The following is a 20002-nucleotide window of genomic DNA, read 5'->3' on the forward strand; positions in this document are numbered from 1 at the left end:
CTGTTATTTAGTGTTGTTTTGGGGTTCGTCTTATTTTTTATCAATAAAATGAGACATTTAGCATTATAAGTTCTCCAAATGAATTTGTCGCTAGGCCTACCTCAGGCACAACGAGGTCCCCAAAATTAGGACGCGCTTTATATTTCCTGCACTATTTGTTTAAATATCGCAACATCTTTTTCTTATAATCCTTATTGACTTATCACCTTTTTTTTTATTCCCCTCCCCGAAGGTTAGTTCGTGAACTCTGGCAAAGTCAGCATATTTCACAAGATTCAGGGGCCCTCCACCTACTCCTCCTCCCAGTCCTGTCAGACACAAAAGCAAAAGAAGAATGGAAGATTTGAACAACTCAGCTGAACGGGTAGAGGTCACTCGTGGTACTCTGGTCCCCAAGGAAAATGCCTCTCAACTGGAACAAAAGCTATTGAAGTTCCAAGAAGAACTTGATCAAGTCCGGAATTTGGCAAGTCTATCATTTTCCCTCGCCATTCCAGAAGTTACTTTCCCAACTACTCATAATCTTGTACCTCTACAAAACATCCCAAAGCAACAAAACCATCCCGCTCCTCAACATCACTGCAATACTTGCCACACTTCCAACAACACTCCATTGCTCATCCCTGAACCACTGAACTCCACAAATGACTGTCCCCACACTCACCATAACACCCCCATCTATGTGGAAACTATGCAACCCATTTCAAGCACACCCGAGTCCGATGACAAGGACTTGCTCATCAGGAATCTAGCCGAAGAACTCAAGAAACTGACTACCGGGATTCAAGGCGTTGAAGGTAGTAAGGGAATTGAGGGGCTAAACTATGAAGATCTATGCATACAGCCCGATGTCGAACTGTCCGAGGGGTACAAACCTCCCAAGTTCGAGATGTTTGATGGTACAGGGGATCCCAGGGTTCACCTGAGAACATACTGCGACAAATTGGTTGGGGTAGGAAGAGACGAAAAGATCCGCATGAAGATTTTCATGAGGAGCTTGAAAGGAGATGCTTTATCTTGGTACACTAGCCAAGATCCAAAGATGTGGTCTAACTGGGTAAGCATGGCATCTGATTTCATGGATAGATTCAGGTTCAACACGGAGAACGCGCCGGATGTGTTCTATATCCAAAACTTGAAGAAGAAATCCACGGAAACCTTCCGTGAGTATGCTAATTGCTGGAGATCAGAAGCTGCTAAGGTCAGACCGGCCCTAGAGGAAGAACAAATGAACAAATTTTTCATCCGGGCTCAGGATCCCCAATACTATGATAGACTGATGCTGATTGAGAATCACAAATTTTCCGACATCATCAAACTAGGTGAGAGGAACGAGGAAGGCATCAAGAGTGGTATGGTTACAAATTTTGAAGCCTTGCAAGCTACAACAAGGCTTTACAGTCTGGCGGTACGTCCAAGAGAAGGGACGTAAGTGCTATAATGGTTGCATAGAGGACCAAATCCCCTATCAAATACCAAACATACCCAATACCTCCAGACACATATCAGCCAACCCCAAATTACCAAGCACCCTCACCCTCTTATCATACTCCACCACCCGCTTATCAGTCATCTCCACCCCCCACATATCAGCTCATTTAACCCAAATACTCCCAACCAGCACATGTTTACCAAGCCTACAACACCCAACCATCCCACTATCAATCATCTCCCCCACGTCAAAACTTCCCTAGACCACGACCAAATTTTGACCGCAGACCCCCCAAACAGCATATCGCCATTGCTAAACCAATCGACCAGTTGTACGAAAAGCTCAAAGCTGCTGGTTATGTCACCCCTATTCCTGCTATAACCCCTGAAAATCCTTCCTAATGGGTCAACCCAAATAAGACCTGTGCATACCATTCCGGCATGAAGGGACATACCATTGATGAATGCCGCTCTCTGAAGGATAAGATTCAAGATTTGATTGACAACAAGATCATTGTAGCAAAGGAGCCCGCTCCGAACGTCCGCAATAACCCTCTGCCAGACCACAAGGGTGGAGGTGTTCACATGATCGAGGTAGAGGATGAGTGGGACCCCAAGGGATCAATCGGTTTAATGACAGAAGGAGACAAACCAAAGAGGCCAGTGGTCACCCTTAATCCAATTTTAGTCCAGATTCAGCCTGCTGGAGACGACGAGGTGAACATGTCCATACCACTTGAGTTTGAAACACCATCCTCTGCGAAGACGCCAACACCGATTGAGGTCGAGTTTGGGTCCCCAAAGGCACCGGTACCATTTGAAGTTGCTATAGTACCTTCCAGAGCAAGGGTGACCATTCCGGTAGCAATGACGGCCGTAACACCATTCCACACAAAGGCCATCCCTTGGGACTACACAGCCGAGGCAAGAAGGAAAGGGAAAACCAAGTCCGGGGAAGCAGTTGCGGCACAGGGTATGACAAGAACCGGCAGGGTTTATACCCCTGAGCATTTGGCTGAATCAAGCAAGCAGGCTTCCAATCGGCCAACCATCACTGAAACTGGGCCCGACGATCTCTGGAGAAAGATACAAGCCAAAGAATATTCAGTCATTGATCAACTGAACAAAACACCGGCACAGATTTCTATCCTTGCTTTGCTGCAGATTTCTGATGCACACAAGAATGCCTTGTTAAGAGTACTGAGTGAGGCGTATGTACCAAGCAACATCACTGGAGGAGAAATGGCGAACATGGTGGGCCAGGTGTTGGAAAGTCACAAGATCACTTTCCACGAAGATGAGCTGCCACCGGAGGGATTAAGTCACAACAAGGCGTTGCACATCACTGTGCAGTGCGAAGATTTTTTTATCACCAGGATCCTGGTCGATGGGGGGTCCAATCTCAACATTGTCCATTGGTAACACTCAGGAAATTGGGAAAAGGGCTGCATGAGATCAAGGACGGGGCGATCAACGTCAAAGCTTTCGACGGTTCTCAGAGGTCTACTATTGGGGAGATTAGCTTATGTTTGCAAATGGGGCCTACTTGGTTTGATGTTGATTTTCAAGTGATAGACGTGCCGACATCCTACAATCTATTATTTGGACGACCATGGATTCATGCCACGGGGGGTGTAGCGTCAACACTACATCAGGCAGTGAAGTTTGAGTGGAACCACCAAGAGGTGATCATCCATGGCAACAGTAGCAATCCCATATACAGTCGCCAGACCATTCCAGCAATTGGAGGAAGAAGAAGGATAGGCGGGGAAACCTACCACCACATCGAGCGAGTCAACACCGTCAATAAGGATAAATAATGGGATAACAAAATTGAAAGCATATTGAACTGGAGCGGGTATGAACCTGGCAAGGGACTTGGCAAGAATCTCCAAGGAATCGCTAAGCTTATCAAACTGAAGGAACATGGTACCACCTTTGGTCTGGGATATGAGTACACCTGGAAAGAATTCAATGAATGGTCGCCACCCTGGCGCGGTCCCTACTATCCATTGGAGTAGCCGATACCCCAATTGGAGCAGACCTTCCAGCCGGCCGAGGTCATCTATGGGTCAGAAGAAGAAGAAGCCCTAGCAGCAATGAGGAATCTGTTCCTAGAAGACGATGACATGGATTGTTATGTCATTTTCGAGGAGGAGGGGCAGGAAGGCCCTTCCATACAGGCTGTAAGCAGAGGAGCACGCCTCAATAACTGGACTATCAGAACCACCAAAGCCCGCCGTGCCTCGGGGTAGCAAGGCTGAACAAGCACCATGCACTATCTTATTTTACTAATTTACTTTCCTTTCGCATTTTATTTTTTGTAAGAAAGAGCTCCAATGTTCAAAACATTTATGGAATTTATCAAAGCATTTCAATTTTCTTATAAATCTCACTCTTATTATTTTCTCTCATTACTTTACTTATACAGCATTACTATTACTTATCTTGATGAACCAATGACTGTGACATGCAACGAGACAACGCAACAAACGGACATAGATTCAGAAGAAGATGATATACCGGAAGAGATTGTTAAGGAAGTTGAGAATTTTGAAAATAGGCCTAAGTCCAATCTGGACGAAACTGAGATTGTTAACCTAGGAGATGCAGAAAACATCAAAGAAACACGAATCAGCGTTCATTTGTCACCATCAGAGAAGGAAGAGTATACAGAATTTCTAAGAGAGTATGAGGACATATTTGCCTGTTCGTACGATGGCATGACTGGTTTGAGTACATCTATTATAGCTTATAAATTGCCAACTAATCCGGCATGCCTGCCAGTAAAACAGAAGCTCAGAAAATTCAAGCCAGATATGAGTTTGAAAATCAAGGAGGAGGTCACTAAGCAAGTCAAAGCCAAGGTTCTCAGGGTAGTGGAGTATCCAACGTGGTTAGCCAACATTGTGCTAGTACCGAAGAAGGACGGGAAGGTTAGAGTCTGTGTCGACTACCGGGATCTCAACCGGGCCAGTCCAAAAGACGACTTCCCCTTGCCGAACATACACATCCTGATTGAGAATTGCGCCAAACACAAGTTGCAATCATTTGTAGATTATTTTGCCGGGTATCATCAGATCTGGATGGATGAAGAAGATGCTGAGAAAACGGGTTTCATTACGCCATGGGGAATGTACTGCTACAAAATGATGTTGTTTGGGTTAAAAAATGCAGGGGCCACCTACATGAGGGCCATGACTACCATCATCACGATATGATACACAAGGAGATCGAAGTATATGTGGATGATGTCATTATCAAGTCCAAGAAAGCCACTGATCACATGGAAGATTTAAGGAAGTTTTCAACAGACTATGAAGGTATAACCTGAAACTAAATCCCGCAAAATGTGCTTTTGGGGTTCCTGCTGGAAAGTTACTTGGGTTTATTGTGAGTCGCTGGGGAATATAATTGGATCCATCAAAGATCAAAGCCATTCAAGAATTGCCACCGCCAAAGAACAAGAAAGAAGTAATGAGTTTCTTGGGGAGGCTCAACTACATCAGCCGGTTCATAGCGCAATCTACCGTCATCTGTGAACCGATCTTCAAGATGTTGAAGAAGGACGCCGCTACCAAATGGACTGATGATTGCCAAAAGGCCTTCGACAAGATCAAGGAGTATTTGTCAACACCGCCATTTTTGGTCCCGCCCGAGCCAGGTAGACCCCTATTACTCTACCTTGCGGTATTGGATGGAGCGTTTGGCTGTGTTCTGGGGCAGCAAGATGAGACGGGGAGAAAAGAGCAGGCCATCTATTATCTCAGCAAGAAGTTCACCCCGTATGAAGCACGGTATTCTCTATTGGAACACACCTGCTGTGCTTTGACTTGGGTAGCCCAGAAGTTGAGGCACTATTTCTGTGCCTATACTACGTATCTCATATCAAGGATGGATCCATTGAAGTATATCTTTCAGAAGCCCATGCCCACCGGCAAGCTAGCTGTCACGACCCAAACCGATGGGCCGCGACGGGGACCCGGTACCTTACTCAACCGAGTACCAACGTAATGTATCTTTCTTATTACATTATCATATACACATGACATACGGGCCTAATAGGCCAACATGATTGCTTATAAACTCAAGACATCGGCCGACAAGGCCGTACAATCTTTTACGTACACGACATATGTCTACAAGCCTCTAAGAGTATATAAATGTCATAAAGGTCGGGACAGAGTCCCGCCGTACCAAACAATACACGTCTAAAACTCTAAATCATACCAGCCAAATAAGCAACTCCGAAGCAAATGGAGCGCAACAACATCTTCCGTTGAGCTGATAGCCTACTTGGAGGGCTCTCGACCTGTCTATAGGGACCTGCGGGCATGAAACGCAACGTCCCCAGACAAAAGGGACGTCAGTACAAATAATGTACCGAGTATGTAAGGCACATAAATAAGTACATAAGAGACATGGAAGAAATATAGAGTACATGACTCAACCTGTAAGTCTGAATAACTTTGTAAATCATAAATTACTTTTTGCATCATGCATATGCGTATGAATGTCATGTCGTGCATAGGTACATGTTTCATAACGTCATCAGCCTCTGAGGGCATCCATCATATCATACCGGCCACTGTGGGCAAAATCATCATCGTATACCAGCTGATCAGGTGGTGGTGCGTATATAACGCCATAACCTTTCCCATATCCCATATATATATATATATATATATATATATATATATATATATAACGCCATAACCTTTCCCATATATATATATATATATATGCGTATATAACGTTGTTTGAATCATATTTCAGCCACTGTGGGAAACATCATCATCATATACCAGCTGATCAGGTGGTGGTGCGTATATAACGCCGTAACCTTTTTCCATATCCCATAGACATATATTTACATATATACGCATATATAACTCCATCTGGTCATTGTTCAATTCACATGAATGCAATGCATGAAAAGTACGTTAATAAAATCTTTCGGAATTTCATAAACCATTTTGTCTTTGAGCAATATCGTAAAGTAAACTTTTTTTTTCAACTTTCATATTTTTCTGAGACCCATGAACAGATGATAAAATATTAACACATGGAAATTCAATAACATAGATATCTCTAATACTTCTATGAATAGAGTCATTTATAGAATTTGTGCATTTGCACGTTTCGTTCGTATCGTATGGATCATACCAAAAGAAAGAAGGGATAGCCTTAACATACCTGGAGTAAGGAAAACTCCGTATAATATTTCGTTGGAAAACTTTCGTTGATTGAACGAAATTTTGCTAAAGAATGCTTCTGTCTTCTACGTTTCCTTCATGCAATTTAGCTTCTGAATTCCAGTAGAGATATTGTTTGTGCAATAGTCGAGGATATTTCTTCAATATTTGGCTGATGTTTAGCTATACATGATATGTACTGGGATTTCTTTTAGTTATACATTTATAGAACTTGAGTTTACTAAGGTTGACAAAGTCAGAAAAAGGAGGCTAATTATGTATGCATCTTTAACGATTTTTTTATGACTTCTAACGTTTTTGGTTTGAGAATCTGAAAGTCTGTTGCAAGGCCTTAAAGATGAAATGGATTGGGATTTGAAATTCACAAGCAAAACCCACGTTCTGTTTCTAAGCCTAGGTAAAGTCTTCAAAATGAAAATGATCTTTGGAAAGACTTCGATATCCCAAGTCTTGAAAGGATAAAAGGGATTTATATCAATTTGACACCTAAGATGTTTAATAGCTTAGTCATTTCATGTTAGTGCTGCCACATGTATTGTAATTAATGAAGTTTTATCCACTTATTAATTAACGAGGTAATATCCTGTTACCCGATAATTAATCAATTTCCCGCATAATTTAAAAATTACCATAAATTACTTAAAATTCTATTTATTTTTAAAAATACTTTATATACTTTATCTATTATACTACCGTGGTCATGTGGTACCTTGCATGGTACTAGTTTATAATTATCGAGTATTATCGCTTGACCCGTATTTTATTTCAAATTGTCAATTTTCAACGAAACTCGTTTTCTTTAATTCGTGTACCCCTTTATCCCTTCATAACACTTATTTATCGCTTTGATATAAATAACGTAATACTTATAATCCCAAAAATAAATCTCATTCCCAAATTTACGTCGACTAATCTTACGACGAAGCTTTAACGTATGACGACGCTTTAACGTACGAAAATGCAAAATATAATATCTCATTTTTGGACTTTCATTACTTTATTTATGGCGTACTTTTACGCACGAAAACCTGGGGTGTAACATCATTCCCCCCTTTGGAACATTCGTCCTCGAACGTTGACTGATGCACTTATCATTTTCGTAACTTATGTCTCCTGAATACTTTGTACTCTTCTTTCCATCATGGTAACTGTTCTGTGAGTAAATCCAAATGCTAGGGCATTCCCCCCTTTAGGCCTCTTTCACATACCTCGACTTGTGGTCGAAATTCGTTCAATCTTGTAACTGTTGATACCTTTTGTCATGACCTGTACGACTTTTTCCTACTATGTGCGCCTATGAGACTCTTTCCTTTAGCTTTTAGCCAATCGCCTTTCCTTACTTTTGGGAACATATACAGAACTTGACAAGATGTCCCTTTGGGTATCTATAGGTGTACTAAAGTTCTTTTGCTCGATACTTTGTAGAAACTTGCGAATATTGGTCATATCTCATTTCATAGATCTGGTTACCCATTCATATGTCTTTACTGCATTTACATGGGTTATACTTATACCATATTTTTGCTTCAATCTACCTTTACTGAGGTATGCTTACTAAGCTCCCAGTTACTTTTGTTGCCTATCCTTTAGGTATAAATCTCATTCCTTCAATGCTCCATCATTACGGTTCGTCTTAAGAATGGCGGCCTAATCTCATCTCATACTTTGTGACTTTTTTCCATCATTGTTGATTCACCTCAATATTAATCTACAATACACCACTAATAACTTGAAACTTCTTACGTCATACCTTGCCACTAGGGTTTACGTTTCCATCGAGAATATGTGAAATGATTTTTCCTGATCCACTTACGGTGATACTATACTTCAATGACCGTATTTTTATAGCATCCCAATATAGTTTACTTATGTGGGCATCTTAATCTCGTACAATCGATGAAATCCTCTTCAAATCATTACTCACTCGAAGGTCTAAACGTCATCCTTTATCCATCACAATTACACCCTCATTGTACTATCAGGGCAGGCAATTCCATCTTTTCTAAATGCTACTAGTCTTAGACTCCATTGAGTTCATTCAGGCTATACTGAGCTTTCTATAACTTAGAGGAACCATCAGCTCTTCTTGTTTTCATGGATTTAATCCACAGGACTTATCCATTCTCGTCACCTTTTCACTTACCTCTCCTCATCCTTACTCATGTTCCCTTAAAACTTTGTTGCTTTGCCATACTTTAGCTTGCGACCTATACATATCCATTTATACTACTCGCAACTTTCCTTCAACTTGCTTGTACCATAGATTTCCTTATGTTATTCTGGAACGTTAAGCGAGACATCACATCGTCTCCATCTTTTCTCTACTCTCTTAACTAGATCTCTCAGTACTTAGAAACCATAGGCTGGAAGACATGCCACCGACGATGCCGCTATCATTCATGGTTATTGGACTTCCGTGTTTATAGCCTTCTATCCAGAATATGGACTATTCACAACTTCTTGCATTTGAGTATCTCGTACGTTGTTTACTTTTACCTTACTTACTTAAAATCTCGTATCATATCATTTATCTCCTTTATAACCTCCCTTCCACCTAGGTGTAATTCACGTCCATAACTTGAAGCTCTATTATATTACTCGCACCTCTGATACATACACAATCCGGTAGAATCTTCGTACTGACTTCTTATAAGGCTGGTACTTCTTCTAACTGGCTTCCTTGTAGAGTCATTATAGATTATGGTTGTTGTGTTATTTCTCTTGAACATCTGATATTAAGAGTGATTCTGTCATGTTCTCCAGCACAACTTCTATAATTAATTTCTAGGTCCAATAATCAGACTCCTAACTTACTTAGGTGATGTAATTCTTTAGTTTCCTCTTTCTTCTGATCAGCCTTTTTGTAGGCTTAAGCTATTTCCGATCTTTGGCTCATGGTATCGGTTATTACCTTAGCCTTTTATGGGAGTTATGGAATTTCCGTGATACAGTATTCTAACAATTCAATCCTTGGTCTATGCCCTGGTCTCAATTCTTTCTCTTAACGTATACCAGAATCTTCTACGGCTGTATATACTGGATGTATAAACTCCGAACCCTTAAGTATGTTCATAACGTAACCAACTCTAGATTATTGATCGAATAATTCCTTTCGTTCCATCTCAGCTTTCTATAAACGTAAGGTATTACTTTTACTGATCTTTTTCCCCCTTGTTGCATCCGTACTTAGCTTATCTTAGTGCCCACATATTTGAAATCCCATACAACTCATATGATCCTGAATATCACTTATGATTTTACTTCCCGTTCATTAGCCATTGTAGGTGCCACTTTCTTAGGGAGTGCATACAATGTTGTTTTAAGACTATTGTCATACGACCATTTCCTCTTTAGGTCATTGTGCCGAGGTTGAAGCCTTCTTCCTTATTTTCTCAGCTAGTCTTTTGTTGTAGTACTTAGGGAGACCCTTGACTCTTGTAAAGGTGTGAGCTTATTACGGACCTTTTTGATGTCCTTACTTGCCTATGCTTATCCGTATTTACTTATCTCCACGCCCTTGTTCTCGTAGGGTTGCTTCTGAACTGATATTTTGACTGCCTTTACAGTGGCACTTTCTTTTATCTCCGTAATAGTTATGTGGTACCTTTAACTACCCCGACTCTTGTTTGAATATATTTCAAGTATTATAATGATATTCTCCGAGGCTGAATTCTCCATGTTGGGTTCTACTATATTTATCTTAAACAATCTGATGACTCGTCTGTAACCTTCTGTTTAACCAAAACTGAGATCTATGACCAATTACTAACTACTCGTTGGCCCATTTTCTTATCAATATTTCTTGTAATCTTTCTTGGGTTATTTACCTTGTTTTAACTTACGTCTCGTACTGGCTCCTTTACTTCCTCTCCTTGACATCGTGCTTGCATAATATTCTTGAACCGTAGCGTATCTGTAGAATTTGGATAAGTGCCATCTCATTCCTCTTTCATTTATCACACTCTTCCTTTACCATTTCATAGATACTAGAACCACTTAATTTTGACTTAATGCCACATCATTCCATATTCCCCCCTTTAGGGGTGTAGTAAGAGTTGTAGCCACGAAGATCCACCTATAGATGTTTTTACATCTTCATCTTTGGCGTCGTTCCTCAACATCAATGATCCTTACACGCCTTGCGACAATCCTTCTGTACCAAGGATGATAGATTCCCTTACACGCGAGGGTGACACTTAGCGTAACTAGCACATACAGTCTCTTAATCTTAACTTTGCTCACATTGCTTGCTCTAGGGAAGCGTCTCCCTAAATGACTATTCTCTGAATTCATCATGGATCTCGTTCTGTTGTCCATTCTATTACTGCCGGAACGAAATCTGAAATTCCCATGATGCCGAGTACTTTCCAATCATTCAGTCCCTAATTAATATTTAGTTTATCTTGTTCACCAATCCATACTGATTCTATTACTTTGGGGTCTAACTTTTCCTCTTGATAATCACGCTAGAGTTGCGAATTTATTTCATGAAATAAGGACATAACCTTATGACCTATACTCTTTTGTTGTCCTAAGGCCTGTCACTTCTCGCTTCTTCCTTCACTTGACTATAGATTTTATAATATTCTACCGTTGTCATCCATGTATTGCATCTTACTCATAATTCTTCCTTATCTCTCTTCTCATTACTCTGCTAATATTTCTGCCTATCACTTTCTTTTGTAAACTTTAACATGACATTCTTTCGCTTTTAGCTCCCCTTGCTTCATCCATTGGCTCTTCGGGTTACCAAGCATTCTCGTTCTACTAGGGATGGGAGCCATACTAAGGTAATATTTATCCCTTTAAGGCTTCAGTGCCTATCTTTGTAGTACTCATATCTAACTGTACTATTTTAGATTGCACCATCTGGGTTTCTCATAGAGAGATCTATTAGCAGATTTGCAATATTCTCCGGCATTATCAACTGACGCAAACAATTCATCCATCATATCTTCTTGTACTACTTATGTTATCCCCCATAGGGCATATCTAGAATGGGTGCAACCAACTGTATATACCTGTGTTACTATTGAATATAACTCAAAAAGCTTATGTTCCTCTACCTCAATTATAAACGATGTTAATCTTCATTAATTGGGCGCCTCGTACCCTTCTTCATCTTGCTTCTTTAACTTCTTGAAAGCATTGTCTTTCACCATAAAGGTAGATAAATATTATTGCCTTAAGGTTCCTTATCAAGAGGTTTACACCTTTCAGTACACCCATGATTTGCTAAAAACCTCATATTTACTTATCATAAGCAAGATGCAAAATCGAGTTCCTCTAAATCAACAATTCCACAGCTATATCTTTTATCAATCGTCTTTCTGAATGTAGGCATCGTCTTATTACGAATAGAAGTTCGGGACTTGAATCCTTATAAGTGAGCTCTACCACACGATCTAGAGTAAGAAGAAAGAGTGACAATCCTAAATGCCCTGTAGCCTCCTGCTTATAAGTGTGGTGAACGACACACCCATAAACAAGACTCTACTAGACACGACTTGTAGACTCCCTAGGACAGAACTGCTCTGATACCACTTTTGTCACGACCCAAACCGACGGGCACCCGGTACCTTACTCAACCGAGTACCAACGTAATGTATTTTGTTATTACATTATCATATACACATGACATACGAGCCTAATAGGCCAACATGATTGCTTATAAACTCAAGACATCGCCCGACAAGGCCGTACAATCTTTCACGTACACGACATATGTCTACAAGCCTCTAAGAGTATATAAATGTCATAAAGGTCGGGACAGAGTCCCGCCGTACCAAACAATACGCGTCTAAATCATACCAGCCAAATAAGCAACTCCGAAGCAAATGGAGCGCAACAACATCTTCCGCTGAGCTGATAGCCTACTTAGAGGGCTCTCGACCTGTCTATAGGGACCTACGGGCATGAAATGCAGCGTCCCCAGACAAAAGGGACGTCAGTACGAATAATGTACCGAGTATGTAAGGCACATAAATAAGTACATACACTACAAGAAAAGAAGCCTATTGTGGCGACAAAAGTCGCCACTGAAAGTGCAAAAGTCGCCACAGAAGACTATCAGTGGTGAGCCTATAGTCGTTGGCTATAGTGAGTGGCTGATACTCAATCGTCGCGGCTAAATTGGTCGACACAAAAGATATGCTTTCAGTGGCAACATTAATCGCCACCAAAAGTTAACTGAGATTGACACAAAATACACCTTCAAGAGACGTTAGTCGCCACTGAATAGTCTTCTTTGGTGGCGAATCATTGTTTCCACAAAAGGTTTATCTTTCGTGACAACATTAGTCGCCCTAAATTCCTCGCCTTTTTGTGTCAACTTTTATCGTCACTAATATTCACTTGCTTTTTGTGGCAACATGGGATTGTTACCAAAACTAACCTTTTTGTGACGGCGAAATATCGCTACAATACTATTATTTTCGTGACAACAATAGTTGCTACAATAATTTTAAAAAATATTTATATAAAACTATAATAGATTCATACTAGTAATCGAACAATAATAAAACAACCTATTTATATTGGTAACAATACATTTCACGAAATAGAATTGTATATATTCTCTTTTCACTGGTAAATTGTGAACAATCTAAAGTAACATTGTCATTGTACGTCCTCAATAAAAAGAATAAAATTTCTTTAAAATACTCCAAAAACTTCAAACTACTCCAATGTTTGTAAACTGCTCTAATGCAACTTCATTTCTTCATTGTTGAAGTTCTTTGTTCCTGTCATTTAAAAAAATATATATATAATGAACAAAATTAGCAGATGCACGTACTAAAGAAAATATCTCTACAAGTAGCATATCGGCAAAATTAACTAAATGTTCAAAATTAACTTAAGAGATCCTGGTTCAGTTCTGTTCAAGAGTTAGGCAAAGATAAACAATCAATACTCAATTTATAAGTAAGAGTAGATTCTTTATACAAGATGCTAAGCAAACTGAGAAGAGCATTGACCTCTACAACCAATATAAAATTCAAGGCAAAGGGATGAAATTTCAATCACAATTACGCCACAGGAAAAGTAATCAAAAAAAAAACATCTCAAGTACGCAGACATAGCAGCATATAGATGTATCAGCTTCCTTATATTAGTGAGAACACAGGGCTGTGACTAATTTGCACACTTCCTAGAGGAAATGACATATTCTGTGTATTAAGATTTTCACGTTTTCCATTAATTCCAAATTTGACTATTTGCAGAACTTAATCAATAAATCATGATATTGGTCTACCTTGCCCTTAACTACTATATTTGTAGATTCTCCCTTCCCCCATTGTTTGGGACTAAAATACATGTACGTGGCTTCTAAAAAAAGGTTCTTTAGTTTTAGAGGTCATAGGAATTTCAACTCTAAGCTCCACAAAAAGATTAGAGCAGAGAAAGAATATTGAACAGTTACAAATTAAAAAGAAGAAAATGACCTGATCTCCTGCCTTATTTTTTTTAATTTATTTCCTATGAAAAAAGGGCATATAACTAAAATAACATTTGTAAAGGACCATGAAATCGATCTCCCCTATGACATGACGAAAAATGATTCATAATAAAATCTACATTCACGTGACAGAATGAAAATGTCAATACCCTTTCTCCATGAACCACATAGCTTACAGAAACACGAGATGGAAAGAATGTATGCAATAAGAGTTCAGACTAGATTCTATTTCAAGCTTAGTCCCGAGTAGTTAGTATAAAAGTACAAGTTAAAATATGCTCGTCAATTGATTGTATCAGTTTTCATTAACATGTATTTCATGCTAGATCGAGATGAGCAGAGTAATAAAAAAGGAAATAAAAACGCGCTTACTAGCGATGCCACATACTTTGACAGTTTTAAAAAAAACCAATTCCATTGGGCTTTAATAGCTGAATCATGAACACTAACTCAAATGAGCAAGGGGATTGACAAATTAGCTGCATGAGCTGTGCCAATTTTGCGCAACGGTCACATTATACATTATATAGAACAACAGACAGTTGCGATTATGAGGCTATATGAACTTAATTTTTATACTTTGTAGTGTTGAAGGTTTCTAAGTATGTTAGTAGTTGTAATCTGAATTTTTATACTTTCGATTCATATACATACTTTAACAGAAACTAATATGTGAAATGAAACTAGCAGCATTGTAACGACCCGGCCGGTCGTTTTTGGAATTTACGCCCCGATCCCCCATTAACTGCTTCCCCTAAGTTCATTTCTGCTAGTTTGGTTTGCCGGGATGTTCGGTGTTGAGTTTTGGAAAGTTTTGGGACACTTAGTCCCTAAATGAGAGCTTAAGTGTTGAAAAATGGTCCGTAATCGGAACAGTGTGAAGACGACCTCGGAATGGAAATCCGATGGTTCCGTTAGCTCCGTTAGGTGATTTCGGGGTTGGGAGCGCGTTCAGAATGTATTTTGGAACCTCGTAGCTCATTTAGACTTGAAATGCCGAAGTTTGAGTTTTTGAAGTTTCCAGTTCGATAGTGAATTTTTGATCCGAGGGTTGGAATGGAATTTCGGAAGTTTCTGTAGCACCGTAATGTCATTTGGGACGTGCGTGCAAAATTTCAGGTCAATCGGACGAGGTTTGGTTAGGTTTTTGATCGAAAGCGTGTTTTGTTGGAATTTGAAGTTCTTAGGCTTGAATCTTTGATTAGTTCGTGTTTCCGGCGTTGTTTAGGGTGGTTTAAGGATTGGTACAAGTTTGAATGATGTTATGGGATATGTCCGTAGGTTTGGTTGAGGTCCCGGGGCCTCGGGTGTGTTTCGGATGCTCAACGGGGCATTTTTGTGTTGTTCAAATTTGCAGATTTTGCTTCAGCTGTTGCAGACCATTTTCCTTCTCTCCGATCGCATCATTTCTTCTACGATCGCATAGTGTAAATTCGGAGGGTGATATTTTAGTTCTACGCGATCGCATCATATGGTTCGCGATAGCAGAAGCCAGCTTCCCCCTTCTTCGCGTTCGCAAATGCACTCACGCGTTCGCATAGTAGAACTTAGGAGCTGGTGCCTCATTGCTATTTCCTCTTCGCGATCGCGTGGCCCAGTTCGCGATCGCATAGATCTGTTTCCTTCTCCTCTGCGATCGCATGGCTTGGGATGCGACCGCATAGACCATTTTCAGGAGCCTTTTAACTTTACTCTTCGCGATCGCAGCCCAATTCCTGCGATCGCATTGAACAAATACCTGGGCAGTTATAAACAATTCAAAACCGAGGGTTAGCCATTTTTATCAAAACTCAAGGTTTGGAGCTCGGATTTGGGAGCAATTTCAAGGGTTTTTCAAGGGCAATCACCGGGTAACGATTCTGTACTCTCCTATGACTAAAATCCATTAATCTAATCGCAAATTCACCCTTTAATTTCGTGTTTTGAATGGGAAGTGGGTAAACTTCTTAGACCTAACTATGGGATTTTGTGGGGTCATTTGACCTCCGATTTGGGAGATTTTTATATGGTTAGACTCGTGAGAGTACGAGGGTTCTGAAAACGTAAAAAATTATTCGATTCCGAGACGATGGCTGGAGGGGCATTTTGGTCATTTTACCTATTTTCGCGCCCTAGCTCTAAATTTAATAGTGGAATCAGTTGTTTGCAATATTATTTACGATATGTAATTGAATTGAATAGATTTGGGCCATTTGGAGTCGGATACTCGTGGCAAAGGCGTGGTTTCTATTGATATTGAGCCGGTTCGAGGTAAGTGGCTTGTCTAACCTTGTGTGGGGGACCTTTCCCCTTAGGATTTGTTATTTGTTGATTTGAGTGCCTTGTACGCGAGGTGACGGGCGTGTACTTGAGCCAATTGTTGGAAAACCCGGTTTTTCCTAAGATATTGAGATTGAGTTCCTTCCATATTTGCTTTATTCTACTTGAAATTATAACTTGTGCTAGATTAAGAAAGCATGTTTAGTTGATTTAACTTGCCTAATTGCTTAAGCTGCCTTAACTGTACTACGTGAAGCATGCTAGGACAGTTCTATCTGTTGCTTGTCTTTTTGTACCTTGTTTCCGTTTACCTTCTGGTTGTGATTGCGCATTTACATTGGGACTACGGATGTGGGATTCCGGTAGCTCCCCCCCTTTTTTGTTTACTTTGGGACTACGGGTTCGACTCCCGGTAGATCCCCCTGCACTTTTACTTTGGGACTGCGGGTTAGATTCCCGATAGATCCCCCTGCACATTGATAGTTGGACTACGGGACGGTATCCCGGGAGATCCTTCGGATATACACATATGATGGACTACGGGACGGTATCCCGGGAGATCCACTGGGTAGTTGAGAAAAGGACTACAGGACGGTATCCTGGGAGATCCTCATTGGTACCATTGGTGTTGAGCTGTACTTATTCTGTGGTTGTTCCGTTCTTGTGTATTTGCTATTGCCTCGTTTAACCTCTCTTATTACACTGCTGTATTTATTATTTCTGTTAGATTATCATCCTGTTAATTATTGTTATTACTATATTTTGTCTCAGTATGGCCCATACCTTCCTCGTCACTACCCGACCGAGGTTAGGCTTGGCACTTACTGAGTACCGCTGTGGTGTACTCATGCCCTTCCTGTACATGTTCTTCATATGCAGATCATTCAGGTACCTCTACTCAGGCGCCCTATCAGTGAGGCAGGAGGACTACGGAGACTTCGAGGTAGATCTGCTGCGTCCGCAGACCGATGAGTCTCCCTCTTATTCTATCTCTAGTATTTAGTTTTTCCTTCTTTCGGTTGTTAGAAATTCTGGAGTTTGGAACCTTTACTATACACTTCTGTAGCCTGTGTTGCCCGTGAGTTTCCGGGTTTTGGGAATTGTTTTAGACTTGTGATATTGAGTTGTACTTGCCAAGCGACAATCAGTACAGTTTCTTTTAGATATATGATTTGATTTTTCTCTATTTTTCCGCAATTAATATACTTCCGCAAATGTTAGGCTTACCTGGTCATGGGGACCAGGTGCCGTCATGACATGTTCACGGTTGGTGGACTAGGGTCGTGACAAGTTGGTATCAGAGGTCTAGGTTCATAGGAATCACGGAACACAGGCCGGTTTATTAGAGTCTCGCTGATCGGTATGGAGACGTCTGTATTTATCTACGAGAGGCTATGTAACTATTTAGGAAAAAATCTTCACTTTATTTGGATTCCTTGTCGTGCGATATTTTTGACATCAATTCTAAACTTCTGTCTTATATTCTCTCACGGATGGTGAGGACACGCACTACTCGAGATGATCAGGCACCCGCGCCCCCTGCTGCCGCCGCCAGAGGCCGGGGCCGGGGTAGTGGTCGAGGATGCGCACGTGGTGCAACCAGAGCATCTGCGTGAGCTGCCGCCGAGGTACCACCAGCAGATCCAGCCGGAGCCCAGGCACCTGGCACACCTACTACTGCCACTACTACTCCAGCGCTCCAGGAGACTTTGGCTCAGTTCATGAGCATGTACACCACCTTGGCTCAGGTGGGGTTGCTTCCCCTTGCTGCAGCCACGTCCCAGGCTGGGGGAGGAGCACAGACTCCCGCCATCCGCACTCCTGAGCAGCGAGGGCAGGTTGAGCAGGTTCCCGAGATTATTCCCTCACCGCCTGCAGCACCAGTTCAGCCCGAGGATGGGTCAGCTGCTTCAGAGGACGAGCAGCGGAGACTTGAGAGGTTTAAGAAATATGATCCCCCAGTGTTCAGTGGCTTAGCATCGGATGATGCCTTGGGATTTTTGGAGGAGTGTCATCGCATTCTTCGTACTATGGGCATAGTGGAGTCCAGCGGGGTCTCTTTCACTGCTTTTCAGCTTCGGGGAGCCGCCTATGATTGGTGGCGTACTTATGAGTTAGACAGTCCAGTCGAGGCTGCTTCACTGACTTGGACCCAGTTCTCGGACATGTTTATGAGAGAGTTTGTTCCCCAGAGCCTCAGAGATTCATGGCGCGCAGAGTTTGAGCACTTGCGCCAGGGTGCTATGACAGTTTCAGAGTATGCCATCCGTTATACCAGGTTGGCCAGACACGCACCGACCTTGGTTGCTACTGTTTGAGAGAGAGTTCGCAGGTTCATTGAGGGCCTTATTCCGCCCATCAGGTCTAGCATGGCTCGAGAGTTGGATATGGACATTCCTTATCAGCAGGTAGTGAGCATTGCTAGGAGGATTGAGGGTATGCTCGCCATGGAGCAAGGAGAGAGGGAGGCCAAGAGGTCTCGAGAGTCGGGTCACTACTCTGGCGCCCGTACACCATCAGCAGGTCGTTATGGCAGAGGTTATTCGGGTCCCCCTGTTCATTCAGCTCTTCCAGTAGCCGGCAGTACTCCAGCTCCGCCTACACCACAGGAGCCTTACTATGCACCTCCAGTTTCTAGCGCGCCTCCTACGCGAGGTGCTTCCAGAGGTTAGTCCAGCAGGCCTAGTCCCAGCCAGTCACAGCCACCGCGTCCTCCCAGAGCTTGTTTTTAGTGTGGTGATACACGCCACATGGTTAGGGACTGCCCCACACTTGGTAGGGGTGCATCTTCACAGGCTGCTCAGCCGCAGCGTGCTCCTCAGAGTTCTCAGGCCATGATCACAGCTCCAGCAGCTACCCCACCTGCCCAGCCGGCTAGGGGCGGAGGTCGGGGAGATAGAGGTCGCCCTCGAGAGAGGGGCCGGGCCAGATATTATGCTATTCCTGCTCGTACTGAGGCTGTTGCCTCCGACTCCGTCATTACAGGTATTATTCTGGTTTGTCACAGAGAGGCATCGGTTCTATTCGATCCGGGCTCTACTTACTCTTATGTGTCTTCTTACTTTGCTCCGCATTTGGGTGTGCCTCGGGATTCTTTGAGTGCCCCCGTTTATGTTTCTACTCCTGTGGGAGATTCTCTTGTTGTGGACCGCGTTTATCGGTCATGTTTGGTTACTATTCGTGGTTTTGAGACCAAAGCAGACTTATTATTACTCGGTATGGTGGATTTTGACATTATTCTGGGCATGGACTGGTGGTCGCCCCATTTTGCTATTCTTGATTGTCACGCCAAGACCGTGACGCTAGCTGTGCCAGGTGTTCCGCGTATTGAGTGGAGTGGTACTTTAGATCACACTCCCAGTAGAGTTATCTCTTTTCTTAAAGCTCAGTGCATGGTTGAGAAGGGGTGTGCCGCGTATTTGGCTTATGTGAGAGATGTTAGTGTTGATACCCCTTCTATTGATTCTACTCCAGTGGTACGGGATTTTCCCGATGTATTCCCAGCCGACCTTCCGGGCATGCCGCCTGATAGAGACATTGATTTCGGCATTGATTTGTTGCTGGGCACTCAGCCCATTTCCATTCCTCCGTATCGTATGGCTCCTCCTGAGTTGAAGGAGTTGAAGGATCAGTTACA

The sequence above is a fragment of the Nicotiana attenuata genome, unplaced genomic scaffold, assembly GCF_001879085.1.
Source record: "Nicotiana attenuata strain UT unplaced genomic scaffold, NIATTr2, whole genome shotgun sequence".
Classification (NCBI taxonomy): domain Eukaryota; kingdom Viridiplantae; phylum Streptophyta; class Magnoliopsida; order Solanales; family Solanaceae; genus Nicotiana; species Nicotiana attenuata.